Consider the following 21,727-nt stretch of genomic DNA (forward strand, 5'->3'; position numbering starts at 1 on the left):
CCAAAGGGGGGCGCTATAGAAATTCTTTGAAAATGCAAACTTTAAACAGGCATAAGTCATGCCTCGTTTGGCCGAAAGTCGTGAAACTTGCTTACACTTGTGCCTTGACTCATGAGGAACACATGTATCGCTTTGACCAGTAAGCTCCGCCCTTAGATTGTCCGCAATTTTGAGCAGTTTGAAAAATACTTGTTTTTGGCAATTCTGGCTTAACCGTGCATACGCTTTTTACGAAACTCGGCCATATGGTAGATGCACATGAAAAACTATCAAGAAATAATTCTCACACTCATTCGTCAAAGGGTGGCGCTATAGCACTCAATTGAAAGTGCCAACTTTGAACAGGTACAACTCATGCCCTGTTTGACCTACAACCATGAAACTTTGATACACACATGCGTCTCTTCATGCCCGACAACTTTCGTGGTCTGACTTTTGACCTCTGACCTTTAGATCGCCCACCATTTTGAACAGCCATTGGCTCATAACTTCTGCATTTTTTCACTTATGGAAAATCCGCCGCTTTTGTTTTGTCGGCAAAGGTCCTAAGTTCATGTGTAAAATGTTTCGTGCAGATTACTCAAAAATCCCAGGAGGAAATAGATTTTAACTATTGCAGTTTTATGAAAATTATTCATCTGCCCCTAACACATACATGCAAGACTCACATTTCTTTGAAACGTTGCAGTAATGTAGAGAGTCATTCCAAATATCACTGAAACCAATCTCACTCCAATTGGCCAAAGGGGGGCGCTATAGCAATTTTTTGAAAATGCAAACTTTAAACACGCAAAAGTCATGCCTCGTTTGGCCGAAAGTCGTGAAACTTGCTTACACTTGTGCCTTGACTCATGAGGAACACATCTATCGCTTTGACCAGTAAGCTCCGCCCTTAGATTGTCCGCAATTTTGAGCAGTTTGAAAAACACTTAAACCCAGGATTTTTCAGCTATTTGCGTGAAACTGTATCATCTGTGTGGTCTCCTTTTTCACAGTTCCTTGTCTGTTGGTCCAATGGCGTCTCCCTTAAATGAGTGCCTCACAATCTCAATGTTGCCAGTTCAAGCCTCACTTGATGCAGACTTCATTTAAGTTGAATTGCAAACAACATGACTGTATCAATGAATACATGTGCAAATGGTAAAGATAACCTGAAATGCTTATTTGAGAGTACGCTTTTTTAATGTATGACATACTTCATTCTGAAAATAGCCGATCTACAATCTCAAAACTTTTCAGATAGCAAAGTGTTTCTGAGCTTGTAGATCAGCTGCTTTCACTGTTTTCGGTTGCGAGGAGACATACAATTTCTCTATTGGTAAATGGTTTGTGAACGAGTGATCTTAGTGTTGGCTTGGTTCATGACAGAAGGCAAGAGTTTATGATCTTGATCTTCAACAGACAACATCAGCCTGGACAAAGCTATAGCACTATAGGTAATGTTGAAGCCTATTAGTCCGAAGGTTGAGAATTCGATTCCTGTCAATGGCAATAGGTTGAGATGTCCAATCAATCCATTCTGTTTCCATCTCTCTCTCTCTCATCAATCTATTCCGTTTCCATGTCTCTTTTCAATCTATTCCGTTTCCATCTCTCTCTCTCTCTCTCTCTCTCTCTCTCTCTCTCTCTCTCTCTCTCTCTCTCTCTCTCTCTCTCTCTCTCTCTCTCTCTCTCTGTCTCTTTCCCTCCCTCTCTCTCCAGTTTCCATCTCTCTCTCTCTCTCTCTCCCAGTTTCCATTACTCTCTCTCTCTCTCCAGTTTCCATGTCTGTCTGTCTCTCTCTCACTGGCCCCGTATTATCGCTGCTTGCAGCTATATTTTGTTTTTATTTTTCCACACAGAACCAGGAGATAAGATGCATTCAAACTGGCTCAATAGCGCTACGTGCAAATCAGGACAATGTGGTATTGCAGGTGAAAGTGCTTTATAAGCCAGGGAGAAGTTAGTTGGAATGAGTATATCTGAGGCTTGATTTAGGCACAATTTTCCATGTTCACGATTTTTCAAAAATAGCAGATCTACAAGCTCATAGCACGGCACTAAGTGACGCGCCAAGACGCCCAATTCCAATGTCCACCCTGTTATGTGCTTGCACAGTTAAAACACCTCAGTTTAGCTCATATTATTATTGGGTCACTAATTATGGGGCCAGAGCTCAGCTCTGGACCTGTTTTGTTATTGGCAGTATTCTGTTTTTTCTGCCACTTTTCGCAGTTCTGGCTGAACCGTGCAGTCGCTTTTTACGAAACTCGGCCATATGGTAGATGGTCATGAAAAACGATCAAGAAATAATTCTCACAATCTTTCGTCCAAAGGTGGCGCTATAGCACTCAATTGAAAATGGCAACTTTGAACAGGTACAACTCATGCCCTGTTTGACCTACAGCCATGAAACTTGGATACACATATGCGTCTCCTCATGCTGAACAACTTTCACCCTCTGACTTTTGACCTCTGACCTTTAGATCTCCCACCATTTTGAATTATATGAAAAACAGTCATTGGCTCCTAACTTCTGCATTTTTTCACTTATGGAAAATCCGTTGGAAATTTTTGTAGAATTTTTGCAGAAATGTACAGGGTCATTCCAAATATCACTGAAACCAATCTTACTCCAATTGGCCAAAAGGGGGCGCTATAGCAATTTTTTGAAAAGGCAGACTTTAAACAGGCATAAGTCATGCCTCGTTTGGCCGAAAGTCGTGAAACTTGCTTACACATGTGCCTTGACTCATGAGGAACACACGTATCGATTTGACCATTAAGCTCCGCCCTTAGATTTTCCGCAATTTTGAGCAGTTTGAAAAATACTTGTTTTTGCCAGTTCTGGCTTAACCGTGCATACGCTTTTTACGAAACTCGGCCATATGGTAGATGCTCATGAAAAACTATGAAGAAATAATTCTCACACTCATTCGTCAAAGGGTGGCGCTATAGCACTCAATTGAAAGTGCCAACTTTGAACAGGTACAACTCATGCCCTGTTTGACCTACAACCATGAAACTTCGATACACACATGCGTCTCTTCATGCCCGACAACTTTTGTGGTCTGACTTTTGACCTCTGTAGATCGCCCACCATTTTGAATTATACGTAAAACAGTCATTGGCTCCTAACTTCTGCATTTTTTCACTTATGGAAAATCCGTTGGAAATGTTTGTAGGCAGTGGTCCAAAGTTCAAGTGTTAAACGTTTCGTGCAGATTGCTCAAAAATCCCAGGAGGAGATAGATTTTAACTATTACAGTTTTATGAAAATTATTCATCTGTGCCTAAAACATACATGCAGACTCACATTTCTTTGAAACTTTGCAGAAATGTACAGGGTCATTCCAAATATCACTGAAACCAATCTCACTCCAATTGGCCAAAAGGGGGCGCTATAGCAATTTTTTGAAAAGGCAGACTTTAAACAGGCTTAAGTCATGCCTCGTTTGGCCGAAAGTCGTGAAACTTGCTTACACATGTGCCTTGACTCATGAGGAACACACGTATCGATTTGACCATTAAGCTCCGCCCTTAGATTGTCCGCAATTTTGAGCAGTTTGAAAACACTTAAACCCAGGATTTTTCAGCTATTTGCGTGAAACTGTATCATCTGTGTGATCTCCTTTTTCACAGTTACTTGTCTCTTGGGCCAATGGCGTCTCCCTTAAATGAATGCCTCACAATCTCAAGGTCGCCAGTTCAAGCCTCACTTGATGCAGACTTAATTTAAGTTGAATTGCAAACAACATGACTGTATCAATGAATACATGTGCAAATGGTAAAGATAACCTGAAATGCTTATTTGAGAGTACGTTTTTTCAACGTATGACATACTTTATCTGAAAATAGCTGATCTACAATCTCACAACTTTTCATGGTTTGTGAGCTTGTAGATCGGCTACTTTCACTAGTTTTGGTTCTGAGGAGATGTACAATTTCTTCATTGGTAAATGGTTTGTGAACGAGTGATCTTAGTGTTAGTGAAACAGGGGCTTGGTTCATGAAAGAAGGCAAGAGTTTTTTGATCTTCAACAGACAATATCAGCCTGGACAAAGCTATAGCACTATAGGTAGTGTTGCAGCCTATTAGTCTGAAGATTGAGAGTTTGAATCCTGTTAATGGCAGTAGGTTGAGATGTCCAATCAAACCATTATGTTTCCATCTCTCTCTCTCATCAATCTATTGTTTCCATGTCACTCTCTCTCTCTTCAATCTATTCCGTTTCCATGTCTCTCTCTCTCTCTCTATTCACTGGCCCCGTATTATCGCTGCTTGCAGCTATATTGGTTGTTTGTTCTTTCAGTGTCTACTCTGTATTGCTGCTGTGGTCTGTGGCTGTCACTCATCTGTGATTGAGCTGGCTGCTCCGCCCCTGTCCCAGCTGTCCTTCATGAGGAATTAGGGTCCAGGATATAAAAGGAGCTGTGGCCAGCTCTCATGATCTTCCCCCAGCACCCCAGCAGAGCACAACAGTTCTTTGTTCCCCTGATTTTGTATGTTCTTTCTTTCAGTTTCGATGGGCTGGCCGTGAGTATTGTTTGGTATGAGTTTTCGTTATTGATTAGTTTAGTTTGTTATTTTGTTTTGGTAGTTTACGGGAGTCTGGTGAGACGACGAGCACATAGTGTTTGGCTCACCAGTCTCCCCACTTTTTGAGTTTGGCCAGCCCATCACTTTACTTTGTTAGGAATTTAGTTAGGTTTTGTTTCCAGTCATGAGTCTTCCTAGGCTTATCCAACACTGTTTCTTGGTGCATAAATTACTACACATTTGCTGTTGTATGTCGTATGGTACAATAAACTTCCACCAAAGTGTGATAAAAACCTGACTGTTTCCTTGTATTATGTTGTGGTCCCTTGTGCAAACGAGCCAAGGTTAAAGGGGCCGTAACACACCCTAAGCCCTCAAACCCTGCACCCTGAATGTTGACATTCTAAACGCGATATCACGATACTAATTTGCATACTTAAATGATTGACGTTTGGAGGATTCCCCTCATTCCCCTGGTAACGCTATGAACTGCAGGGTTATTCCCTTAGCCAAAGTCAGCATCGATGCTGACTTACAGAAAGGGTTCATAAAGGGCTCTGCCTGAGCCCTCATTGACTTACCCATTTCAAATGGAAGGGATAGCCCTCAAGCCCTCGCAGACTTCATGTGAACGCGGGCCTAAGTCAGTAAGGGAGTGGATTGGAATTGGGCAATACATTACTTTTGCTGGGGACCCCCTGGATCCCCATTCAGGTGTGTGGCCTACTGTTATGGTCATTTTGTGTGCTCTAATAAATGTGAAAGTTGAAAGGTTGAGCCACAAGGGGACGCTGTATCTCCATCAGCAACAACACCAGCTGTTACACCTAAAGTTGTGAGTGCTGCAGAGCTGACTGTGACCTGTAGAATTATGTGACTCGTCATGTGTGTTTCTGCCCTCAGTGGCTTCTCGGTCACTGAGGGCTTCGTTTTATTTGAGAAATACCCTTTTAACGGAAAAAACGGCAATTATAGATGAGGCTTTATTTATATCATAACTTTAACCGCTGTCACCATTGTGTGTGTGTGTGTGTGTGTGTGTGTGTGTGTGTGTGTGTGTGTGTGTGTGTGTGTGTGTGTGTGTGTGTGTGTGTGTGTGTGTGTGTGTGTGTGTGTGTGTGTGTGTGTGTGTGTGTGTGTGTGTGTGTGTGTGTGTGTGTGTGTGTGAGAAATACCCTTTTAACGGAAAAAACGGCAATTATAGATGAGGCTTTATTTATATCATAACTTTAACCGCTGTCACCATAGTGTGTGTGTGTGTGTGTGTGTGTGTGTGTGTGTGTGTGTGTGTGTGCCACACGCTGTGGCAGGTTATCTTAATACAGTATCTGTAACTTCCGGTTACAGATATCTGAGCAGTTGCATCACCCATATTACAGATATCCAAGCAGTTGCATCACCTGAGTTGTAATTTGTTTGTGAAAGAAAGACACAAGTAATTGATGGTTATCAATTCTATATCACACATTATTGTATTTATAGGCTGTGGATAGGGCTGGGCTTTTTCATTTTTTATAGCCAATCCACAAGCTCACAACATGTTGCATTGCGACACATTGTGAACTTTTTCATTTTCAGGGTTTTTTATATTCCTCTTTTATTCTCCCTTTAACTCTTTAAACTGATAGTGAAAGCCTGCATAAATAAGAATTTCACCCATTTGTGACGATAACATTTGTCTTGCTTGGTGAGAGGACAGGCAATGGACTTTTGTACATTATTGTAGTTTTCTTTAGCCTACTGTTGACTGTGACAGTAGTCAAGTGCAGCAGTGCAGGGGGCCCCATTTGGGGTCTCAGGGGATGTCAGTTACCCCTTAACATTCACATTTAACCACAAATCCAGTTATTTGATGTATCATTTTCTCCACCTCTGAATGTGTTTCCTCACTGAGTGCATCTCAATCAACCCCCTTCCATCTACTGTACATATGACACATGTTATATTATAGACACGTGTTTTCTTGTCTGCAACCAATACATTCATTAACCACTTTCAACATGGCGTCCCTATTTTGGGCATGTCATTATAGACAAACAAACCTTTTCTTTCTTTCTTTTTTGCAAAATGGCAAAAATAATGGATATACAAGCTATTCATCAAAAAAGATACTTTTAAAGAATGGTTTAAGTGGTCTTTGTTATTATTTGTTTTACCACTCCATAGTTTCATTTTCTGACATCTGACACCAGAGGTGGTATAGCAGTGTGTGACAGTTTGGGACTGAGTCAAAAGGCATTTTTATGCGATCTGGTTGATATGGAGCAGGAAAGAGAAGGTGGGGTCAAGGATGACTCCAAGGTTACCGACCTACTGTAGGGTGGAGGGGGTGATGAAGGAGAGAAAAGCTTTGTACAGAGTGGGTGAAGAAATCTGGACCAATGATGAGTTGATAGATTTGAACTTTGCAGTTGAGTTTTGGGAAGTTTGCTTGCATCTGTTTGAATATGGGTCAGACAGGAGGTGAATGTGGAGCAGGTAGTAACAGCAAGGGTTTTGGATGGGAGGTGGAACTGTGTGTCACTTGGAGGATCTGTCGTGCGTAGAGGAGGGGGCCAAGCACAGAGGCCTGGGGGACACCATGGGTCTGTGGCTTATTGGCAGTTAATTATGGAAATTAATTATATAGGCTATATAACCTTTATTTCACCAGTAAAAATACATTGAGACAGAGTCTCTTTTACAAGTACTGGCCTTTTGAAGACCCCAAGTGAATCCAGTGAGGGAGGGCAGTTTGACTTTGGTGTGGAGATCATTCCAAGCCTGTGTTGGTGTCAGACTCAGAGAGGGAGGTTATGAAGCAGGAGAGGCCAGTGTCAGTGATGTCTAGGGTGGATTTGAGGTGTGGGATGGTTGATGTGAGGTCAAGGAGGATGAGGATGATGAGTGAGCCGGTGTTAGGGGAGAGCAGATGAGGTCAGTCCCTGTGCTATTACTATTACTATCTAGTATCTACTTCTGTATTTTGGTAGGCAGAGCAGCCTTTTAAAAGTAATCTGATTTAACCAAGCATCCTGTATCATAACTACATGTCTGCCTTTTGTAACAAACCAAACTGCTTGCAAATCGGTTGACAATTCAGCGAGTTCTGATGATTTTGATTATCGATAGAGCTCATGGCTCAATACTGTAGACATACATGCCCCAATTGGTACACCTCTGTGGTCATGTGATTCAATAATATGTAACTGTCACATTTTCAGATTACCTTCTGAATGGCTACAATTGGCTTTCAAAGTTTTCAGGAGGGGCCCGTTTTGGTCTGTAACACAGTGCAACACAGCTCTGGCCTTTCCAGTTTCTCATGCATTCTGTCTGAATGATAATATGTTTCTCTCTCTCTCTCTCTCTCTCTCTCTCTCTCTCTCTCTCTCTCTCTCTCTCTCTCTCTCTCTCTCTCTCTCTCTCTCTCTCTCTCTCTCTCTCTCTCTCTCTCTCTCTCTCTCTCTCTCTCTCTCTCTCTCTCTCTCTCTCTCTCTCTCTCTCTCTCTCTCTCTCTCTCCTGCATTCAACCAGACGTCAGCCGCACGCACGCACACACACACATTAAATAGTTAATAGTTACCTGCCGTCTTTATTGAGGAAGTAAAAATGAGCCCACTTCAGCTCTGAAGACCTCGAGGAGGGGGGAGGAGGGGGCGAGGGGGGCTTGGGAAGCACAAGTTCAACTGAAATGACTGGGTCACGTCACGCGATGTATTATGTATACATGTTCAGGGTTTTGTTCAGAAACATGTTTCGCGAGCCTCTTACTCTTCATTCGGTGTTTCTGATTGAACTAGCTGAACATGTGAATATGTATTCTTAATAGTCTGTGATGAATGCTAGGCATTTAATCCCCCCTTTTTTACTTTTACTTCGTTTTTAACCTTATAACTAGTTCCCGATAAAGTTGTTTTTATTTTGTTGCTGTTTTGTAAAGCGACTTTGAGTACTCAGAAAAGTGCTATATAAATTGTATATAATAGAACAACAGATTTTCTTAGGACCCCAAAAGAGGACATGGTCACCCCTAGGTTAGTAGAATTACGAGGGCCAAAAAGGATCTTTTTTGTCAGAATTTGGTGTATTTTTCTACTATAGTTGTATTTCAATGTGAAGTGCATTGAGTTTGGTGTAGTTTGTTACTATAATGGTATTGCAATGTGAAGTGCATTGGATTTGCACCTGCATGTGTTTATAAATAAAATGCACCCAAAGTGTTCACAGCCCTGGTTTCCTGTTGCAGAGAAACCACATCCTGATGAAGAGATGATGATGGAACATTTATATTTAAACCTGTTATCTTCAACATCTTTAAACTGCACTATGATAAATATAGGTTAATTTCTAGTCAGAAGACACAGCTTTATTAGTTTAAATGAGTGATTCATAAGATATGCATTTTACAGTCATTTTACAATTTTACAGTAATTTAGCAAGCAAAGGAAAATGTTGACACATTGACTGTACGAGTGTACGTGTACTCGCGCGCGCGCGCGCGCTCTCTCACACACACACACACACACACACACACACACACACACACACACACACACACACACACACACACACTCACACTCACACTCACACTCAGTGTCACACACACAAACACTGTGTCATATACACTTGGCTTACCTATGATATAGATTACTATTTCTATGCATTTGATGTATTACCTTGTGTTGTCCATGCTTACTGTAACTCGCTCTGGATTAAGAGCGTCTGCTAAATGCCTAAATTGTAAATTGTTCATAATTATCGTCGCTGTCGGCCAGAAACGTCCTTTCATAAATCAGTGCTCGATTTTATACTAAAAATAGCAGATCTACTACTGTAGGCCTAGCTCACAACACGTCACAACACAACATGTTCGAATCATTTTGAAAAATAAGTATCAGTTTTGGACAACAGAGGCAACACACACACACACACACACACACACACACACACACACACACACACACACACACACACACACACACACACACACACACACACACACACACACACGAGTGGAGGCCATGTTCCACACTGGCAACCTGAGGCTGGCAAGGACTCAATGTCCTCACAGGGAAAACCCCAAACGAACTGAACTCCTTTTACTGTCGGTTTGACACCCACGACTTCGGTGCAGCATCAGAAAGGCTGAGGAACGAACTCCATGAGACCAGGGCCTGACCTCATTAACGGGAGGGTGGTGAAGGAATGTACGGAGGATCTGCCGAGGACCGCCTAAAGTCAAATGGAAACACCACATGAATATGCCAGGATCCTGTTTGTGCAGTTTGCTATTTAACGTTCTGCTAAGCAACCATTCTGAACCCTTTAGTGGTAGAAACCATTATTATCTATGTGTTTATTTTATTTTTATCATGCTTATCCATGCTAGATGTTGGATAAGGAAGACATGCAGTCCTTCTGTTGTGCTTGCTTACCACATCACACCTTGGCTCCTTCACATGGGGGTTAACTTTCCTCTCTACAACTACAAGTGTGAGCTATAGCGGCAGGCGGTGTTTCTCCCTCCCTCTCTCTGCTCACAGACCTCCAGGCCACTGTAGCCTGTGATTGGGCCACTATTAGGCCGGTATTCAGATAATAAAAAAGCCAGTGGGTCAGTGTGATGTCTGTCTGCCTTGTGGACCGGTGCTACTCAAGGATTGGCCATTTCAGATGAGAGACAAGCCAGTGGCCTATTAAATGAGTTCTCTTTAGTTTGTTGTTGGCCACCCAGCCCCAAAAATAGAACGAAGCCGATTACCACAATTATCAGTGGAATGGGCCGGAAACTACCGTAATGATCCTAAAACAACTCCACCACTGACACACACGCACGCACGCACGCACGCACACACACACACACACACACACACTAACTCGCTCTCTCTCTTTCCACGCGATCTCCTGTACTGCACACACATGCTTGCACTCCCGTGCACAGTGCACTTCACATGCACATCACCTACATAATCACATGGTCTGGTACAGTAGTAGGCTCCATTAGTGACTGTGAACGTGTTACAGACAGGGACCCCCAGGGGTTCTAGAGGGGGTTCCAGGGGGTCCACAGCTAAATGATTGACAGTTAGGAACCAAATGGACCCTTACAGGTCTGTAAATCTGAGGGGCTGTCACCGAGATCTTTTTCTTTTTTTAATTCAGTGTGAAGCTGAAGTGAATGTTTTGAATTGTTTACGACGGGAGCACCGCGTTTTTGGAAACTCCAGCAACGTGACGAGGCGCACAATAATAGCATGTGGTGTTTTTATCTGTTTGCTGAGAGAGAAAATATTTTCAACTTTGGCGTTTGGAAGCTTTTTTTTGGCGACCTACCAAAAAATAAATCCAATCTGTATGGTCAAGTATGTTAATACAGTATAACTTATACAATCTGTATGGCAGAGTATGTATCCTGTGTCTAGGTTGGACACGACCTTTGACACAATCCTGGCTTGACACAAATTTGGCCTGAAATTCAGTTTCTCGCCTGAGCAAGCAGGCAGGCTCTATTCGCTCGGTGGTAACAATGCCAGCTCTTGTGCAGAAAGGTTACATAGTACAACGTGGTATAGAATGAAAGATAAATAAATCATAAATTATATATATATATATATATATATATATATATATATATATATATATATATATATATATATATATATATATATATATATATATATATATATATATATATCAGACTGTCTGATACATTACCTGCTTACCCGGGCCAGCACCTCCTCCATTCCAGAAGTGCACAGGAATTGCTCATTTATATATATATATATATATATATATATATATATATATATATATATATATATATATATATATATATATATGTATATTAATTATCATTAATTATCGTGTTAACAGCAGTAATTAATTTTTGGAATTAATTGCGTTAAAATATTTGACGCATTTAACGCATGCGCAGAATGACCCGCCTCATACATCCCATAATTCCACCAACTCACTAGACGTCGCTCTAGTGTTACAGCGGAGTGGATGCATGTCTAAACAACAGGGAGCTAGAACAACAGGTTGTCCCTCTGGATGGGGAATTTGAGTTTAAAAAGAACAAAGATGGAACAAGAAGGGGTGTGTGTGTGTGTGTGTGTGTGTGTGTGTGTGTGTGTGTGTGTGTGTGTGTGTGTGTGTGTGTGTGTGTGTGTGTGTGTGTGTGTGTGTGTGTGTGTGTGTGTGTGTGTGTGTGTGTGTGTGTGTGTGTGTGTCACCCACTGCAGGTATTTAACTGAGATTCTGGGTGGGGAGGCCTACGTCTCCTGCTCTGTGGTAGGCCTACTACCTGCCCTCTGCCACTTGTGTCGTGTAATGGAGGTCTCTGATGAGGACCCTGCATATGTGGTGAGATTTAAGGCAACATTCCAGGAAGACCTAGCCTTTGATGGTGATTAATCATGATTAATACATTTTTAAACTGTGATCAATCTGATTAAAAACATTTAATCGTTTGACAGGGCTATATATATAGCATTAAGACCGTATGAGCCATGTTGTATAGTTTGACCTAGTATAAAACATAGATGTTATTAACATAGATGAAGAAAATGATAGCATGAAGTACATAAGAAATACAGAAAAAGAAAACAGTAAAATGATATTAATGTCTGGTAGGACAGTTTAACCACTTAAACCCTCTATTCTCAGTAAAACAGAACCGCTTTTTTTCCGTCTACACCAAATCTCTTCACCAAAAATTGCAGACCTACCAGCTCATAGCTCGTCGCATTGAGACGTGTTGTGAGCTTGTAGATCGGCTATATTTGGATAATGTTCCCCCCAGAATATGAATGCTGTGGTTCAAGTGGTTAACTACAGCGGACGAGTTGGAACAGCTTTAAGTAGGGTTTACTGTATGTGGTGTTTGACTGACAAGAAGACATGTTAATAAGAGTTTCCTGTCAGAATGTGAGACTGTAACCACATCCTGATGGAAACATAAACATGTAGAGGAGAGTTCATGAGTCAAAAACAGAGAGATCAAAGTCGACACGTCTTGTTGAGTGCAGTCCAGTTCAGACTACAGTACAGCCCAGTTCAGACTAGTGCAGTCCAGTTCAGACTACTAACAGTACAGTCCAGTTCAGTCCAGTTCAGACTAGTGCAGTCCAGTTCAGACCAGACTAGTGCAGTCCAGTTCAGACTACAGTGACGGTCCAGTTCAAACTCCAGTGAAGGTCCAGTTCAGACTCCAGTGGGACTGAATCATCTGCAGACAGACATGGGTCAAATACTGTTGCTGTTCCTCTTGTTGTGGAGCTCAGGTAGGATTACAATATTATCTACCCAATAATTGTGTTGCTTTTTTTTGCATATTTGCGTATATTCAGATTTGGATCTCATTCCACACCGTCCATCTACCGTACATGTGTCACGTGACACATATTGCAGGCACATTTTGTCTGCAACCATATTTCGGGCATGCCATTATAGCTATTTAAAAAATATATATTTATTTTTCTCTGGTTTAGGGCCAAAACATATCTTTAATAATAAAGTAATAAATGATAACGGTTGTTTGATGGATGGCGGTGAGTAGCTGTACTGAATGACAGAGGGTCATATCTGTCTGGGTCAGGGGCGTCATTTGGGTTTCCAGGGGATGGCAATTACCACCCCATAGCTTTCACATTTAACCTCAAAATCCAGGCCTTTTATTCATATTTCTTGCAGATTAATCTGATTTTAGACACTTTTCGACACTTACAGACCCTTTTTTTCTTTCCTTAAAAAAAATAAGGAAAGAAAATGCTCTACAAGCTCACAACGCATTGTGAAGTAGTAGATCAGCTATTTTTGCGTAGTCACTCCGGTGGTCACAAAAGTGGTCACTTTTTTTGTCAATGTTTTTTTTTTTTTTTTTTTACTGACACCTTTGGTTGTAGTCCGGATGAGTTGATATGTAAAAATTTGACCAGGGGGTTTGAGTCTCTTTGGTGTGTGTTTTAAAATCCCTCTTGTTGTCCTACTATAAAGCTGACCCCAGGTCTGTTCACTTTGAAGAACAGTCATGACAACAGCTGTTTAAGAGATTAACCCTTTATTGTGACAACTGCTCACAAACACACCAACACACTCACATCCATGTGAAAACGGGAGAGGGGATGAGGGTGACCAACGGAGCATATTCAGTCATGGTGTTACCCCAAAAACACATATAGTCTCTGTCGGGTAGAAACCTCATATGTCCAAAACTGTTACTTTTCTGGATTCAAATAAGATACAAAATTGCAGATTGACAAGCTCAAAACGCAGCGCAAATATCTGCTATTTTTGCATTTTTTTTTTAATATCAGAGTTTAATTTCCATTTGAGTTTTTGTTTTTCAAAACCAGTTTGCTAGTTTATATATATATATATATATATATATATATATATATATATATATATATATATATATATATATATATATATATATATATATATATATATATATATATATATATATATATATATATATTGTATTTTATATATATTGTATTTTTTATCATTATTATCATGTTATTATTATATGATGTTTAAGTGACTTTGGTGATGCTGCACCTTGATGGTCATATATTTGTTTGACGGCACTTTGTATGATATACAATATGTGCGCCCCGGGCTAACTCTGAGTGCATCTGCAATACAGTGTATTGACATGGTGTGTAGATGCTAACCCGTCTGGTTGTAATTCCTTGGTAGAATCTGGCTGTTCCTGTACATTTCAAGCACAAGGTTACTTAAGAATGAATGAATACATAAATGTATAAATAAATACATCAATAAAACATCAATAAATAAATAGCTAGCCAATCTACACGTTCACAACATGTCACATCGCATCAACGTGTTGTTAGCTTGTAGATTTGCTATTTCCATCTATTTACTTATTTATTTATGTATTTATTTATTTATTTATTTATTTATTTATTTAATAGCTAGCTAGCAGGCTGGAGGAGCATCATATCAGCTAAGTATTACTAGGATGCAGCTGTCTGCTTTTTAACCCCTTTATACTTAACTGACCCTATGGTACTTGAACCCCTCACAACATGTTGTTTTGTTCCTTTTTGCCTCCTTTTTTTTAAAGTTGGCTGATGTGAAACATTTCAGCAATCACTGTTTTAAAAACTGTTTTTAAATTATGTTTCCTGTGGTGTCAATTTTGTAAAAAATAGAACCTTAGTGCGTTGGTGCTGATGGCCCCACACTGGTCTCATATAGTCTAGTTCTCAGGGTTACCATTGTTATTATAGTTAACTAAAAATTATAAAAATAACTAAAACTGGAATTGGAAAAAATATTTCAAATGAAAATGTAAACGCGGTTTTACATAAAACGGTAACTAACTGAAACTGTTTTGTGTGCTTTAAAAAAATGAACTAACACTAAAATCAGAGAGAAAATGTGCTTAGTATGGTGATGCTTTGATCTGCTATTTTCTAAATCTGTCTTTCTCAATTATTCAGATCTGTTTGAATCTTGCACTGATTAACCCCTTAAAAACAATACAAAATAAATAAATAATTAAAAGTAACCTTTTCACTAAATAACTGAAATAGCAAACCCAGTTTAAAAGCTAATTAGAATGTGCCCTACCCCAGCCTAGATTGCGAGCGAATTTCGGGCCTAGATACCGTCATGTATGAGGGTTCAAATCGATGGCCTTACACTACAGGATTTGTTCAATCTTAAACGATTTTGAAATCTGGTAGTATCACACACTACAGGATAATCTTGTTTTATCAGATCATCCTGTAGTGTGCATCACACACTACAAGATTCTATCCAGATTCTCGGGCTTGCCCGAACACAGCAATAATAAATACAAAATAATATAATAAATAAAAAATATCACCAGCCACGTGGCCGGCTGCCTTGCTCCGCAATATCATTATAATTATTAGTAGCATATATTATTTTATATTAAATAAAGTGAACACAACAATAGTATGTGGCAAGATGGCGGAAGGAGCGGATCGCAGCACGCCAGCTCCGACTCTCAAACGTTCACGGCTTAAACCTGAAGTCTACAAAACAAATGACGACAAAATCATTGTGGAGGATGAGTTACTACACTTTCTCTCTACAAAGATCAAAACTTTAAGCCAAGATGAAATCGTACTGCTGGCAACTAATACGTTCGACACCGAGGGGATTGAGGCGTCTAAGAAAGTATTGTTTGAGTTGTGCCCTGCTACCACGCAGAGGAACATAGCCCACAAAGGGCTGCATAAAGATGTGAATAACATCAAACTGTGTCTCAAAGTGTTGAACGAATCTGGGGAGACAATACCTAGATTTGTATCACATTATCTGGAGGATTTACCGCCGGTGTCGTTTACCAGCATTGATACAACTTGTCTGCTACGAAGAATGGAGCAACTATATGCGGAAGTGTGTAGCCTAAAACGTGTCACCCAGCTGCAGACAGAGGTATGCGAGCATATGAATGACCGGGTGGCAGCATTAGAGCACCGTCCTGCTGAGCGAGCTGCGGGTCTTCATGACCCGGGGCTGGAGCCTGCTACGCTGCAGTCGCGGAGCGAGGTATCCAGCTGTGGCATAACGCTTGGGACGAGTGCGACGGAACCGGAGACGAATGGTTCGAGGACAACAGCGACCACTCCAGGGATGAGTGCGGCGAACCAGGCTGCGGTGAGAGCGGCATCATCACGCAGTCCGGGCGGAGAGGTGGTGACGGCCTCGGGGACCGTGAAAAGGTCTATCGATCCTGAAATCCCATCCTTCAGCCTGGTTGTGAAAAAGGGCCGGCCCCAGCAGGGGTCGGGGCTTGCCTCTGCTCTAAGGGGGTCGCGAACCTCTGGCAACACCAATGGACGGGCAAGGAGGCCAGGTGTTGCTCCCATCGTCGGCACCAGTGCTGTGAGTAGCATCAAAACGGTGCAGACCAAACTCGTGAATGTGTTTGCCACTAAGTTCTGTCCTGAGTTGGATGCTGACACGCTTTCTGTGTATCTTAAAGGCAAGCTCAATCGTGAGGTTACATGTCACAAGATTGTCAGTGCTCATAGCAGATTTGGATCTTTCAAAGTGACTGCGGAATGTAAAGAGGTTGGGGAGATGTACGCCCCTGAGCTATGGCCAGAAGGAGCGTTCATTCGACGGTATTATGAACCGCGCAAGGCTGGGACTGTCGGGGCTGCAGTGAAGATCAACGTGCAAGCAAGTAATAATGTGCAGAATGGGCTTACGGCCGATCAATACGCCTAGTCTGCTATGCGTGTTGGTTTTTTTAACTGTCGGGGGCTGCGCCTTGGTAACAGTGCAGGAGACGTTGCCAGACGCGCACAAGTGGATAAACTGTTGCAATGCTGTGACATTTTGTGCCTGCAGGAAACGTTCCTACCTAAACAGGACTTGGGACAATTGAACTGTTTTAATGACGAGTTTCATGGTGTGGGGGAGTCAACAACTGACCTTACCTTGGGTATAGTGAGGGGAAGGATCCCTGGAGGGGTGGCCATTTTATGGCACAAAAAGCTTGACTCTATGATTAAAGTTATTAGACTTGACACAGATTGGTGTATAGCTGTGGAGTGTAGAGTAAACAACAAAGTGGTCACTATACTTAATGTTTATACACCTTATGAAAGTCAACAGAATGAGGATGAATACCTGAACAGATTAGCTTTTATTAATTCTTTTATTTTAGACAATCAAACTACTTGTGTCTATGTCGTGGGTGACATGAATGCCGACATCTCTGATAAGCACTCAATGTTTGCTAAACATATGGTTAATTTCTGTGAGGATAATAACCTCATATTATCCAGTCAGGTGTTGTTGCCTGCAGAAAGTTTCACTTATATAAGTGAAGCATGGCACACAACTTCTTGGCTCGACCATTGTATCTGTACTGCTGAGGCACATGCCATTGTAGAGTCTATGGAGATTGTCTATGAGGTATCCATGTCAGACCATGTCCCTGTAGTGGTATTGCTTGATGTGGACAGACTTCCTGAAATGACCAAAGAGGTTAATAGTGCCGTTAAAACCAAACTAGATTGGTCTAAACTCTCAAAAAGTGATGTACTGACTTATTTTGGGAGAACTAATGAACTGTTCAGTGATGTATTGTTGCCCTATGATGCAATTTTATGTGCCGATGTAAACTGTAAAGTAAATAATCATAGCAAGGACCTCTGTGCTCTCTATGACTGTATTGTGGCGGCTATGTATGAGGCCAGCAGACCTCTTTATCTGCAAAAGAATAGTACCAAAAAAGTAAAACCGGGGTGGAACAAGTATGTGGCAGCCCATCACGCAGAAGCTAAGCAGGCCCATAAGGCGTGGGTCCTGGCTGGTTGCCCCAGACAGGGACCAGTGCTGGACCATAAAAAGAATACCAATACTCTTTATAAATCAGCTGTGCGCCATATCAGTAGGCATGAGGCTAAAATGAGAGCAGATTCTATGGCTGACAAGCTACTTGGCCATAATGTGAATGGGTTTTGGAAAGAGGTGAGAGCTCTGAACAGAAATAATGCTAACTTACCTTGCAACATGGAGGGTGTCTCTGGGGAGAATAATATTGCAGAGCTCTGGAGGGAACACTACTCTCAGGCATTTAATTGTGTCAAAAGTGACCCTTATGAATTGGACAACATTAATAGTAGTTCTGCCATTGGTTTCTCAGCTAATGAGGTTCGCAAAGCTATAGAACAGTTAAAAGATAATAAAGCTAGTGGCTCTGATAATATCACTGCTGAGCACCTTAAACACGCCAGTCCTAAGGTTGCGGTCCTTCTGGCTATCTGCCTTACTGGGCTTATGACACACGGGGAACTGCCAAATTCCATGTTGTCTGTCACCCTGGTGCCCGTGATAAAAGACAAAGCCGGCAAGGTGGGGAGCTTGGACAATTACAGACCTATAGCTCTTGCTAGTGTAATGTCCAAGGTCCTGGAAAGAGTCCTATTAGATCGACTTTCTTCTTTTTTTAATACTACAGACAATCAGTATGGATTTAAGGCGAAGCATGGTACTGATCTATGTATATATGCACTGAAAGAAGTAATTGAAAAATATAGAAGCCAGAATTCAACTGTCTTAGTTGGTCTGGTTGATGCGTCACGTGCTTTTGACCGGGTTAACCACCAGAAACTGTTTTTAAAGCTGAAGGAAAGGGGAGTGCCTGATAGTATTACACGCATCTTGGCATACTGGTATGCTAACCAGAGCATGCAGGTCAGATGGGGTAGTGGGGTATCGGCTCCCTTTTCTGTCAGTAATGGGGTCAGGCAAGGGGGGTTACTCTCTCCAGCCCTGTTCAATTTATATATGAACGATCTCTCTGTCCAGTTAAATTACTGTAATACAGGCTGCAAGATTGGGGACACCCTAATTAACCACCTTATGTATGCGGATGACCTGGTTATACTTTCTCCCAGCAGTGCTGGGTTTCAACAGCTGCTGAATATTTGTACAGAGTATGGTGTAACGTTTGATGTGAAATACAATGCAAAAAAGAGTGTGGTCATGACATGTAGGACAAGGGAAGACAAAAACCTTTCCTTTCCAAACTTCTACCTTGCTGGGCAAGTGCTACCTGTGTGTAGCAAAGCTAAGTATTTGGGACATGTCATAACAGACCAGCTGACGGATGATGATGATCTGTATAGGCAGCGTAGAACACTTTATGCTCAAGCTAATATGCTGGGGAGGAAATTTAATTTCTGTTCTGTTGAGGTAAAGGCTAACCTATTTAGAGCCTACTGTACTCCCTTGTATACTGCCCCTCTATGGATTAAGTTTAAGCAGGCTAGCTTGTATAAACTTCAGGTTGCCTATAATGACTGCTTGCGTCTACTGTTGAAAAAACCTAGGTGGAGCAGTGCTAGTGAGCTGTTTTGCAACCTGGGTATTAGCACTTTTCAAGCTCTTCGGAGAAATTTAATGTATAAATGTATGTGTCGTCTGAATGAGTCTCAGAACTCTATTATTGGATTGTTGGTTAATCCCTGCCACAGTGTTACTCGATACCAGTCTCCTTTCTGGAAACACTGGTACGATTGCCTTATTTATAGCTGATGTTTTATGACTTTGTACTGAGTTTTATTTTTGTACTTTTATATGTTTTTATGTGTCTTGTTTTTATTGGACCTTGTGTCTGCTAAATAAAGTTGATTGATTGATTGATTGATTGAATACAATACGAACATTTTTAAAGGTTCATATTTAAAGGTTTTTATGAGCATACTGCCTGGTGATTGTGGCGAATCAATTCAGTGTTTTTTTCCGACAGCCAGCTGCCTTCCTGCGCTGTGCCTCTCAATCAACACACACACACACACACACACACACACACACACACACACACACACACACGCGCGCGCGCACACACACACACACACACACACACACACACACACACACATAAAACACTGAATTGATCAGTGACGCCAGTCAGTGAATGATCATAAAAAACTTTCAATATGATTTTAATGGTTGAAGATGTTCGTATTGTAATGTTGCGTTTATTTTATTTAATATAAAATAATATAGGCTAAGTGGCTACTAATGATTATAATAATATCACTGTGCAAGGCAGCCGGCCAACATGTCTGGTGATATTTTTAATTCATTATATTTTGTATTTATTATTGCTGTGTTCGGGCAAGCCCGAGAATATGGATAGAATCCTGTAGTGTGTGATGCCCTTACGATTATCTGATAAGACAAGATTATCCTGTAGTGTGTGATGCTACCAGATTTCAAAATCATTTAAGAGTGAAAAAATCTTGTAGTGTAAGGCCAGTTTTAGGGTATGGTGGCTATTATGTTGTAACCAAACATTTACAAATGATCCTACAATGGCTTTTGAAGTAGGTTTGACAAAAAGTGTTATGTGCTAGCACATATTCACTCCTCAGTTCATAGTCTTTCTTTGTTTATGTGTTCACTAATGCTTATTTGTCCTGTGTGTACTGTAGTGTCTACCCTGCCTTGCTGGCTTTGCTGCACTGGACTGGCTAGACACCTGTCACTCACCTGGGAGTGCTCTGGCTGCCCCTCCCTTTTCCCAGCTGTGCTTCATATGTGATTAGGGCGTAGGCTATAAGAGGAGCTGTTGCCTGCTCACATTATCTCCCCAGCACCCCAGCAGAGCACAACAGCTGAGTTGTTCCCTTGCTTATTTGTTTAGTTGTAGTTTTTTATTTCAGTTCCAATGGGCTGGTTGTAAGTATTGTTTGTTATGATTTTCGGTCTCTGGTTAGTTTAGCTTATTGTATGTTTTGGTAGTTTATGGGAGTCTGGTGAGACGACGGGCACATATTGCCTGGCTCACCAGACTCCCCACTTTTTAGTTTGGCCAGCCCATTAATACTTTTGTTTGGTTAGGACATTTATTTAGGTCTTTGTTTTGGTTAGTTTATTATACCTCTACCCTCCTGGTATATTTATTGACCTGGTTGCTCACATGAACCCATTGCACATGTTTATTTCTGAATATAAAATAAATGTAATTAGAATTGAGACCTGATTATTGTCCTATTATTATGTTATGGTCACTGGTGTTCGAGCCAAGTGTAGTGGCCGTAACATAATTGGGGGCTCGTCCGTGCCAATAACTCCCCATTAGGTGAGTTAATTGGGGGCTCGTCACAAAATTAATTTGGTTCACAAACATAATTTAGGGATCCCATAATGTAACTTGGGGGCTTGTGCAAACCCTTATGTTTGTGTAGTAAGTAGGCATTTGGTTAAAATTGATAACTAGTAGAGTCCAAGTGGCAGGAGTCTCTAGTTTGAGAGGGATTGCCAGGTACTGTTTTGGTGGTTCAGTAACCCTGTGAGTGTGCAGTTACCTGTGGAGTGGCATCCCATTTTGTTGTTTTTTTCCAAGTGCCTACTTGAATGTTAAGGGTGAGTGTTTTGGTGTAAGGGGTAACCTAGTTGGCAGGTTATCTTAAATTTGCAGTAAAGTCTTTGTTGGAGCCGTAAGTTGGGTTGTAGGTTGGCTGTGTTGTTGAGGCTGTGTTTTTGTTTGGATTATGGAGTTTAAGCTTGAGGAGTTTGTGAGGGACCCTACCCTGGAAGTTTTCCATCACTGTGCCAAAGCACATTTGTGGGTAATTGCAGATCACTATAAGATCAATGTGAATACACAAGAGAAAAAGCAAGTGCTCAAACAGATTTTGTGGGTGGGTTTAAGTGATGGGGGGTTGCTTCCTGGTCCTTCAAGTGCTGAGGCATCTA

Source organism: Gymnoscopelus microlampas, assembly GCF_963454915.1.
Source record: "Gymnoscopelus microlampas genome assembly, chromosome: 4".
Taxonomy (NCBI): Eukaryota; Metazoa; Chordata; class Actinopteri; order Myctophiformes; family Myctophidae; genus Gymnoscopelus; species Gymnoscopelus microlampas.